Source organism: Rhipicephalus sanguineus, chromosome 3, assembly GCF_013339695.2.
Source record: "Rhipicephalus sanguineus isolate Rsan-2018 chromosome 3, BIME_Rsan_1.4, whole genome shotgun sequence".
Lineage (NCBI taxonomy): Eukaryota > Metazoa > Arthropoda > Arachnida > Ixodida > Ixodidae > Rhipicephalus > Rhipicephalus sanguineus.
In genome coordinates this window covers 1,649,925-1,661,073 of record NC_051178.1, presented here as the reverse complement: position 1 = coordinate 1,661,073, position 11,149 = coordinate 1,649,925, and the positions used below count along the sequence as shown (strand labels likewise).

Sequence of the window (11,149 nt, the reverse complement as noted above, 5' to 3'; positions counted from 1 at the left end):
TGAATCATACAAAGCAGAAGAGGGGTCACGAGTTACAATGCGTGATGCTCGACATACAAGGCATCTTTAAAGCATCACGAAATGTGGTCCGGCAATTCCTCAGCAAACTGTTCATTTGGCCTTTCCCGCAAGGAACCATCTAAGCTGTAACCATCTAGGCCTTTTTAAATCACAACAATGCTCTAACTTTGGTGCCCTTCTCACTGAGATAATATTAAAGTTTATTGCCTAAGTGGAAGCTAATAGTGGGGAAGGTGCAGATAAAGTGGTCCACTGAAAATCCCCCTCAGACTCTATAAGTTAACGAAACTCGAACATAAGGAAGGGCTGAAATTAAATTTGTAAAAACATTTTGCCCTTAAAATTGATAATTGGCCTCAAGGCAGCCTTAGAAAGCCTTTGCTATTTACGCAATTTCAATTAAAACTCTCGATGTTCATAGAGTTTCGAAGAAAAAAACAAGATGAGTAGTAAATTCCACGTGCTAGATGGACGCACTGGTGGCGCCTGGCGCGAGCACTTTCAGCAAGGAGCGTTGCTCAGTGGTAGAACACCTGCTTGCCACGCAGACGGCCTCGGTTCGATTCTCACTCGGACCCTCAGATTTTTTATTTATTTATTTTACTAGCATCTTTATGGACAATTCACGGTGTCTTTTATTTCCGAAGTAATTTCAAGAAATAGCGCGGCTACGTGGTGGAACACCCGCTTGCAACGCAGGCGGCCTGGGTTCGATTCTCACTCGAACCCGAAGACTTTTATTGTTTATTTTATTTGCGCCTTTCTCGATTTTTCGGTCACGGGCAAGATGACGATTTTTCGCTCACCAGCAACGACGCAGACGCCGGAACTTCTGACAAGCGAGCTCTTTAACACTGACGCGTTGAAAAGGGACGCCCCATTAGCATGATTTGATTGAACTAATTTATCATCGATATCTAGCGTCCCGTCCAATGCGCGAGCTTACTCAAAAGGCCGTTAAAACGTCACTCGAAAAATGCATTGCCAAAAACGAACCTGTGTTAATTTGAGCGAATAAACAACCTCCTAATGAGGATCCGGAATTTCACATTTGAAACGCTACTACGAGGAGCAGGTGAGCCTTTTAGCGGACGAATACATTAATTTTGAGAAATGTATAATGAGAGGATCAATTGGTGCGTGATGTTCACCTTAAAAATTTGAAATAAGCAATAAAAATAAAATACTGAAAATGAAATTATTAGAAATATTTCAACACAACTCACCTGGCAAATGTTGTTAACCAATGACAATTTCGTTATCAACATTTCGTAGGATACTACAATTAAAATATTTCCAAAATGACTCTCAAGCTTTTTTTATTAAAACCCTTTTTTTCCATTCGGACGTACATAACTGTGTATATAAAAATAATAAATATTCCCCCTAAAATTGATAAGGATTCTTCTTATTATTATTATTAATTTTGAAACGATGGTAAATCAATCAACAAATTAAAAAGTTCACGATAAAAACGCCGCTAAGTAAATTAAGCGTTGGTTGAGGATATCTAATGCAAATAATTGATGAAAAAATAAGTAATTTACATCCAGACAGTATTGCGGTGTTGAGTATGCAAATTTTGGAGATGCGTAAAAATAAATCCCTTTCTGGAATTGAAAGACTAAGTCAAACTTAAATCCATATTTCATTAGGTGGTAGGCCACCTTCAAAAGACGAAATTTTCTCACGAGTTGGATTTTTAGTTTTTTTTTTGTTTTGTTTTTTGTGCCCGCCCAAACACTCGAAACTATGTTGCGGCAAAAATTATCCTCCTATCGGTCATGAGTTTGCAAGTTACAGCAAGTTTTCCATACCCCATGCTCACATAGCGAAACCGAAAACACATTCTGCTTTTTTTTTTCGGAAGTGTCGTTTCCTCTATATTAACGATATTCACAATACTTTATACATTTTACTTTGACTGTTACATAAGAGGGTGTCATTGAATATAACTTTGTGTTCCGAATTGTTTTTAAATCTCTAAAAACGGCCACATGGGGCACGCACACCTCTCGCAAGCTCCGAGATCTTTGGTTGCGTTTTTCTCAAAATAAGAATTTGCTGCAAATCATGTGACGCTAATCTTTCATATCTTTTTTCTCTGTGTGCACTTCGAACTGAAATTTTGTATGATAGTTTGCAACACGTATACCTGTGAGGTAAACTAGATCAAAAGGAATTGATGGATTATTTTTGAATGCACAGCTGATTTCGCAAACAGGTTCAGTCTAAATTGGCTCCCTTTCCCCGTCTTTCTGGTTTTTTAACATTACTTCCTCAATATTTCCTGTATAATATTTATCCTAGTTCATTGCATAACTCCAACCTTCAGTAACGCAAATTCCAAAGCCTTACTGAAATAAGCCACACATTAGTCACTTATCGCGGCTGGCGTGACTACCACTTTTAATGCGATTTTTGACAAAAATCACCTCGCCCCCCCCCCCCCTCCAAAAAAATATTATTATTTCGCATTATAAATGGCTGGGTAAGTTGAAAAAGACGTGTTTGTTTTGAAGAAAGAGTTCTTTCTACACTGACTGCTCCTAAAAAATTTTTTTTCACTGCCCTACCAGCTTAGGTAGCTTCAACTTACGGCAACTTACACAAATTACTTAAATTTCATTGCAATATCAAGACTATTCATTTTTCGGTATTATTTAAAAATACACGTTATGAAGAATTGAATTTCTTTATAAGATAATATTATTTATACTCTGCATTTATATACCCACGCTTAATTTACCTGGGGTACTTGAATTCTTCATTAGAAATGGCTATGGATCAGGTTTAAGGTTGCTGGTGATAATAAGACCTCGTTATGGCACTGAAACAATATGCAGCGCATATTTAGTCAAAATTTATTGAGTGCCAATATCGATATTTATTTGCGCCACATGTTCATTCCACTTAATGAGCCCTTATCATGTTACCCTTGCTCCTATAATGACGGCATTGCTCCATTTACCTAAAGGTTTATTCGCTAATGCCTAATTATACATCTTTCTCTTTGAGTGAATACAAGTTAGGATAATTAGTTCAAAGATTTCAAACTCATTACTTACAATCATAGCAATACAGATGAATCATGTTTTTAAGAACAAGACGTAATTTAAAAACAAGACGCGGAACGAGATCGAGCGTGCCGGTACGCGTGGGAGCCGCCTTCTTCGGCACGTTCCCCGGCGGCGGTCGCACGAGTACGGCAACCGCGTCGGCCGGGGCGACATTTCGAGCGCCGAAAGACGGGGAACCGCTGTTCGCATCGCTCCCATTTTCGGCGAGGATACCGGTGGCGCACGCCCGACGAGATCGAGCGTGCGGGAGCGCGCGGGAGCCGCGTTCTTCGAGACGTTCCCCGGCGGCGGTCGCACGAGTACGGCAACCGCGTCGGCCGGGGCGACCGACCCACGGGGGTCTGGGCGCTTATCGCTGCTACTCTAAGGGGCATCGGCCGCCCCGGCACACGGCGCGCCACTCGCAGAGACAAAGTCCGAAACCGCGTCTGCCGGGGCGGCGGCCCCCGGAGACTTAAGTCCGAATCCCGTCAGCCGGGGCGACATTTCGAGCGCCGAAAAAACGGGGAACCGCTGTTCGCATCGCTTCCATTTTCGGCGAGGCTACCGGTGGCGGACGCCCGACGAGATCGAGCGTGCCGGAGCGCGGGGGAGCCGCTTTATTCGACACGTTCCTCGGCGGCGGTCGCACGAGTACGGCTACCGCGTCAGCCGGGGCGACATTTCTAGCGCCGAAAAACGGGGAACCGCTGTTCGCATCGCTCCCATTTTCGGCGAGGATACCGGTGGCGCACGCCCGACGAGATCGAGCGTGCCGGAGCGCGCGGGAGCCGCGTTCTTCGAGACGTTCCCCGGCGGCGGTCGCACGAGTACGGCAACCGCGTCGACCGGGGCGACATTTCGAGCGCCGAAAAACGGGGAACCGCTGTTCGCATCGCTCCCATTTTCGGCGTGGATACCGGTGGCGCACGCCCGACGAGATCGAGCGTGCCGGAGCGCGCGGGAGCCGCGTTCTTCGAGACGTTCCCCGGCGGCGGTCGCACGAGTACGGCAACCGCGTCGGCCGGGGCGACCGACCCACGGGGGTCTGGGCGCTTATCGCTGCTACTCTAAGGGGCATCGGCCGCCCCGGCACACGGCGCGCCACTCGCAGAGACAAAGTCCGAAACCGCGTCTGCCGGGGCGGCGGCCCCCGGAGACTAAGTCCGAATCCCGTCAGCCGGGGCGACATTTCGAGCGCCGAAAAAACGGGGAACCGCTGTTCGCATCGCTTCCATTTTCGGCGAGGCTACCGGTGGCGGACGCCCGACGAGATCGAGCGTGCCGGAGCGCGGGGGAGCCGCTTTATTCGACACGTTCCTCGGCGGCGGTCGCACGAGTACGGCTACCGCGTCAGCCGGGGCGACATTTCTAGCGCCGAAAAACGGGGAACCGCTGTTCGCATCGCTCCCATTTTCGGCGAGGATACCGGTGGCGCACGCCCGACGAGATCGAGCGTGCCGGAGCGCGCGGGAGCCGCGTTCTTCGAGACGTTCCCCGGCGGCGGTCGCACGAGTACGGCAACCGCGTCGGCCGGGGCGACATTTCGAGCGCCGAAAAACGGGGAACCGCTGTTCGCATCGCTCCCATTTTCGGCGAGGATACCGGTGGCGCACGCCCGACGAGATCGAGCGTGCCGGAGCGCGCGGGAGCCGCGTTCTTCGAGACGTTCCCCGGCGGCGGTCGCACGAGTACGGCAACCGCGTCAACCGGGGCGACATTTCGAGCGCCGAAAAACGGGGAACCGCTGTTCGCATCGCTCCCATTTTCGGCGTGGATACCGGTGGCGCACGCCCGACGAGATCGAGCGTGCCGGAGCGCGCGGGAGCCGCGTTCTTCGAGACGTTCCCCGGCGGCGGTTGCACGAGTACGGCAACCGCGTCGGCCGGGGCGACCGACCCACGGGGGTCTGGGCGCTTATCGCTGCTACTCTAAGGGGCATCGGCCGCCCCGGCACACGGCGCGCCACTCGCAGAGACAAAGTCCGAAACCCGTCAGCCGGGGCGACATTTCGAGCGCCGAAAAACGGGGAACCGCTGTTCGGATCGCTCTCATTTTCGGCGTGGGGACCGGTGGCGCACGCGCGACGAGATCGAGCGTGCCGGAGCGCGCTGGAGCCGCGTTCTTCGAGACGTTCCCCGGCGGCGGTCGCACGAGTACGGCTACCGCGTCAGCCGGGGCGACATTTCGAGCGCCGAAAAACGGGGAACCGCTGTTCGCATCGCTCCCATTTTCGGCGTGGATACCGGTGGCGCACGCCCGACGAGATCGAGCGTGCTGGAGCGCGCGGGAGCCGCGTTCTTCGAGACGTTCCCCGGCGGCGGTCGCACGAGTACGGCAACCGCGTCGGCCGGGGCGACCGACCCACGGGGGTCTGGGCGCTTATCGCTGCTACTCTAAGGGGCATCGGCCGCCCCGGCACACGGCGCGCCACTCGCAGAGACAAAGTCCGAAACCCGTCAGCCGGGGCGACATTTCGAGCGCCGAAAAACGGGGAACCGCTGTTCGGATCGCTCTCATTTTCGGCGTGGGGACCGGTGGCGCACGCGCGACGAGATCGAGCGTGCCGGAGCGCGCTGGAGCCGCGTTCTTCGAGACGTTCCCCGGCGGCGGTCGCACGAGTACGGCTACCGCGTCAGCCGGGGCGACATTTCGAGCGCCGAAAAACGGGGAACCGCTGTTCGCATCGCTCCCATTTTCGGCGTGGATACCGGTGGCGCACGCCCGACGAGATCGAGCGTGCCGGAGCGCGCGGGAGCCGCGTTCTTCGAGACGTTCCCCGGCGGCGGTCGCACGAGTACGGCAACCGCGTCGGCCGGGGCGACCGACCCACGGGGGTCTGGGCGCTTATCGCTGCTACTCTAAGGGGCATCGGCCGCCCCGGCACACGGCGCGCCACTCGCAGAGACAAAGTCCGAAACCGCGTCTGCCGGGGCGGCGGCCCCCGGAGACTAAGTCCGAATCCCGTCAGCCGGGGCGACATTTCGAGCGCCGAAAAAACGGGGAACCGCTGTTCGCATCGCTTCCATTTTCGGCGAGGCTACCGGTGGCGGACGCCCGACGAGATCGAGCGTGCCGGAGCGCGGGGGAGCCGCTTTATTCGACACGTTCCCCGGCGGCGGTCGCACGAGTACGGCAACCGCGTCAGCCGGGGCGACATCTCGAGCGCCGAAAACCGGGGAACCGCTGTTCGGATCGCTCTCATTTTCGGCGTGGGGACCGGTGGCGCACGCGCGACGAGATCGAGCGTGCCCGAGCGCGCGGGAGCCGCGTTCTTCGAGACGTTCCCCGGCGGCGGTCGCACGAGTACGGCAACCGCGTCGGCCGGGGCGACCGACCCACGGGGGTCTGGGCGCTTATCGCTGCTACTCTAAGGGGCATCGGCCGCCCCGGCACACGGCGCGCCACTCGCAGAGACAAAGTCCGAAACCGCGTCTGCCGGGGCAGAGGCCCCCGGAGACTAAGTCCGAATCCCGTCAGCCGGGGCGACATTTCGAGCGCCGAAAAAACGGGGAACCGCTGTTCGCATCGCTTCCATTTTCGGCGAGGCTACCGGTGGCGGGCGCCCGACGAGATCGAGCGTGCCGGAGCGCGGGGGAGCCGCTTTATTCGACACGTTTCTCGGCGGCGGTCGCACGAGTACGGCAACCGCGTCAGCCGGGGCGACATCTCGAGCGCCGAAAACCGGGGAACCGCTGTTCGGATCGCTCTCATTTTCGGCGTGGGGACCGGTGGCGCACGCGCGACGAGATCGAGCGTGCCGGAGCGCGCGGGAGCCGCGTTCTTCGAGACGTTCCCCGGCGGCGGTCGCACGAGTACGGCCACAACGGCGGACCCATGGCGGTCTGGGTGCTTATCGCTGCTATCTTAAGGGGGCACGTGCGGCCCCGGCAGACGCGGATGAACTGCATGCTGCTCTTCAGCGCGCGTCTTTTTCGCGCCCCTGACTCGACGAGGAACGTTGTCCAGTGCGTGCCGCTGCGACTTGAGCGCTGTTGCGCGATGGACGGTCCTTCTTAGCGTTGGGCACCGAGACAGACCCGAACCGCGTCAGCCGGGGCGACGCCGGCCGACGACGTGGGCGACAAGTCAGGCACGCTTTCGCACGACATCCCCGGTGAAAATTTCACGAGTACGGGGCCGTTGTTTACGACTTGGGCATGGTGCTGCCGACGTAGAGATGCGCCGATTCGTCGCCGGCTCGAGGTGCCGCACGTTTTCGCACCACATCGCCGGTGAAAATTTCACGAGTACGGGCCCGTTCTTTACGACTTCGGCATTGTGCTGCCGACGTAGAGATGCGCCGATTCGTCGCCGGCTCGAGGTGCCGCACGTTTTCCCACCACATCGCCGGTGAAAATTTCACGAGTACGGGCCCGTTCTTTACGACTTCGGCATTGTGCTGCCGACGTAGAGTTGAGCCGATTCGCGGCCGGCTCAAGGTGCCGCACGTTTTGGCACGACGTCCCCGGTGAAAATTTCACGAGTACGGGGCCGTTGTTTACGGCTTCGGCATGGTGCTGCCGACGTAGAGTTGAGCCGATTCGTGGCCGGCTCAAGGAGGCGCACGTTTTCGCACCACATCGCCGGTGAAAATTTCACGAGTACGGGGCCGTTGTTTACGACTTCGGCGTCGTGCTGCCGACGTAGAGTTGAGCCGATTCGTGGCCGGCTCGAGGTGCCGCACGTTTTCGCACCACATCGCCGGTGAAAATTTCACGAGTACGGGCCCGTTTTTTACGACTTCGGCATCGTGCTGCCGACGTAGACTTCGTGGTCGGCTCAAGGTGCCGCACGTTTTCGACCGCATCCTCGGTAAAAAATTTACGAGTACGGGCAAAATGCGACCCATGGAGGTCTGGGTACTTATCGCTGCTATTATGTGGGGGTCCCAGAGAGCAGCTGCGCGAAAGCGACCGTGGTGTCTGATATGCGGCGGGCTTCGGCTTCGTCAAGCGTGTCCCACGTATTGCTCGAACGGGTACTCACGGCGCTCGTCTGCAGCCTCATCCGCTTGATGCGTTAGGGGCTGGTTGTCGGACGGAGCTGTTTCCACATATCGAGGTGTGTTCCGTATCGTCCTCGGGCGATTCAAATGCGAAAGCGCCGAAGACGCGGGCGTGACCCGTCGTCTGGCGGCTTTGCCGTCTCGGCTACGTTGCTAGTGCCGACCGGTCCGACAGTGCCGCGGGCTTGGGCAACCCGCATGGCGTGACCGAGTCGATGCAACGAATACGCGAGCATGAACGCGCTTCTTGCCGCGCGGCCACATTCTACCCTGCGGGGAGGAGGCTGCTGCGAGCTCGAACGCCGTCATCTCGGAGTGCAAAGTGCTACCCTTTGCGAAAACGAGCGTGTTGGGGCGCCTGAAGGTGGCCTCCGCAACGCAAAGGCTGCGTCCGGCCAGCCACCGGCGAGGACGGACGCGCAGTCGAACGATTACCTGGTTGATCCTGCCAGTAATCATATGCTTGTCTCAAAGATTAAGCCATGCATGTCTAAGTACATGCCGAAATAAGGCGAAACCGCGAATGGCTCATTAAATCAGTTATGGTTCCTTAGATCGTTTCTTCCTACTTGGATAACTGTGGCAATTCTAGAGCTAATACATGCAGTGAGCCTGGAGCCCTTTGGGTAACGGGTGCTTTTATTAGACCAAGATCGATCGGGTTTCGGCCCGTATTGTGTGGTGACTCTGGATAACTTTGTGCTGATCGCATGGCCACGAGCCGGCGACGTTTCTTTCAAGTGTCTGCCTTATCAACTTTCGATGGTAGGTTACTTGCTTACCATGGTTGTTACGGGTAACGGAGAATCAGGGTTCGATTCCGGAGAGGGAGCCTGAGAAACGGCTACCACATCCAAGGAAGGCAGCAGGCGCGCAAATTACCCACTCCCGGCACGGGGAGGTAGTGACGAAAAATAACAATACGGGACTCTTTTGAGGCCCCGTAATTGAAATGAGTACACTCTAAATCCTTTAACGAGGATCAATTGGAGGGCAAGTCTGGTGCCAGCAGCCGCGGTAATTCCAGCTCCAATAGCGTATACTAAAGCTGCTGCGGTTAAAAAGCTCGTAGTTGGATCTCAGTTCCAGACGAGTAGTGCATCTACCCGATGCGACGGCTCGGACTGAACATCATGCCGGTTCTTTCTTGGTGCACTTCATTGTGTGCCTCGAGATGGCCGGTGCTTTTACTTTGAAAAAATTAGAGTGCTCAACGCAGGCGAGTCGCCTGAATAAACTTGCATGGAATAATAGAACAAGACCTCGTTTCTGTTCTGTTGGTTTTTGGAATACGAGGTAATGATTAAGAGGGACGGACGGGGGCATTCGTATTGCGGCGCTAGAGGTGAAATTCTTGGACCGTCGCAAGACGAACTACTGCGAAAGCATTTGCCAAGAATGTTTTCTTTGATCAAGAACGAAAGTCAGAGGTTCGAAGGCGATCAGATACCGCCCTAGTTCTGACCATAAACGATGCCAACCAGCGATCCGCCTGAGTTACTCAAATGACTCGGCGGGCAGCTTCCGGGAAACCAAAGTATTTGGGTTCCGGGGGAAGTATGGTTGCAAAGCTGAAACTTAAAGGAATTGACGGAAGGGCACCACCAGGAGTGGAGCCTGCGGCTTAATTTGACTCAACACGGGAAAACTTACCCGGCCCGGACACTGGGAGGATTGACAGATTGAGAGCTCTTTCTTGATTCGGTGGATGGTGGTGCATGGCCGTTCTTAGTTGGTGGAGCGATTTGTCTGGTTAATTCCGATAACGAACGAGACTCTAGCCTATTAAATAGGTGCGGGGTTCCCAGCACCTTACAACCTTCTTAGAGGGACAAGCGGCTCCTAGCCGCACGAAACAGAGCAATAACAGGTCTGTGATGCCCTTAGATGTCCGGGGCCGCACGCGCGCTACACTGAAGGAAGCAGCGTGTCTTTATCCCTGTCTGAAAAGACTGGGTAACCCGTGGAACTTCTTTCGTGATTGGGATAGGGGCTTGCAATTGTTCCCCTTGAACGAGGAATTCCCAGTAAGCGCGAGTCATAAGCTCGCGTTGATTACGTCCCTGCCCTTTGTACACACCGCCCGTCGCTACTACCGATTGAATGATTTAGTGAGGTCTTCGGACCGATGTCCGGCGCGGCCTTTCGGTTGCGCCGGTCTGTTGGAAAGATGACCAAACTTGATCATTTAGAGGAAGTAAAAGTCGTAACAAGGTTTCCGTAGGTGAACCTGCGGAAGGATCATTACCGGATCGTGAAGGGTGAGCGCCGCAGTTGCGTCTGCGCCCGACACTTTCTGCCGCCGCCCCCGTTTGTACGCGGGGGTGGCTTTTCCCCACGGGGCTGCCTGAATGTGGAGCGGCACCCCGTGACAAATTGTTGCGCCCAGCGGACGCCAACACCGCGACCTTGGACGGTCGGCCAGGTGGCGAAAGCGGGTATAAACGGCGTAACGCACATCTGGGTCGGCTTTCGACCCGCCACTGCACCGTGGCTCGAAGCGCTCGGACGTCCCTGTCCGGCCGTTGCGGGACCGCCAAGTACGGGAGGAAAGGCGGAGCGCGAACGGTCGGTCACGTCGGTCGAAGGCGAAGCCGCGCGTTGCCGAAAGGGAACCGCGGCCGAGTGCCCTCCCGTCCGTTCGAGCGCGCAAGAACGAGGCCCGACAATTGCGCGACGCCGCCAAGTACGAGAGGAACGGCGAACGCGTCGGCGGTCGGTCATGGAACTTGGCGATGCGATGGCTCGGCCGCACAGCGGCCCAGAAATCCCGCCCTCCGCGGCAAATGCCACCGCGCTCTTGGGAGAGCCGGAGGCTGCCGGCCGGTTCTTGCAGGCGAGGCGAGGTATACGGCGCCGGTTCGCGGTAATGCGCGGCCGGTCAAGGCACGGCGATGTGACGGTGCGGCTGCGTAGTACTCTGAAGGGGAATCGTACGCTCCGCCGTCCCGCCCTCCGCGGCGTGTTGTGTGCAACCGATAGGATGTAGCAGCGCCGGCCGGGTCTCGACCTCGCCACCTCGACTCGGTGCGAGATCGCGGATAGGGGCGCCGACGTTGGC

The 11,149-nt window shown here is 55.7% G+C and overlaps 1 non-coding gene across 1 annotated transcript; it reads left to right on the top strand.

Moving 5' to 3' along the window:
- Positions 1 to 8,520: 8,520 nt before the first annotated feature.
- Positions 8,521 to 10,335, top strand: LOC119388470 (small subunit ribosomal RNA). Its single transcript, XR_005182750.1, has one exon. It is a non-coding gene; the product is annotated as a small subunit ribosomal RNA (ribosomal RNA).
- Positions 10,336 to 11,149: the final 814 nt, after the last annotated feature.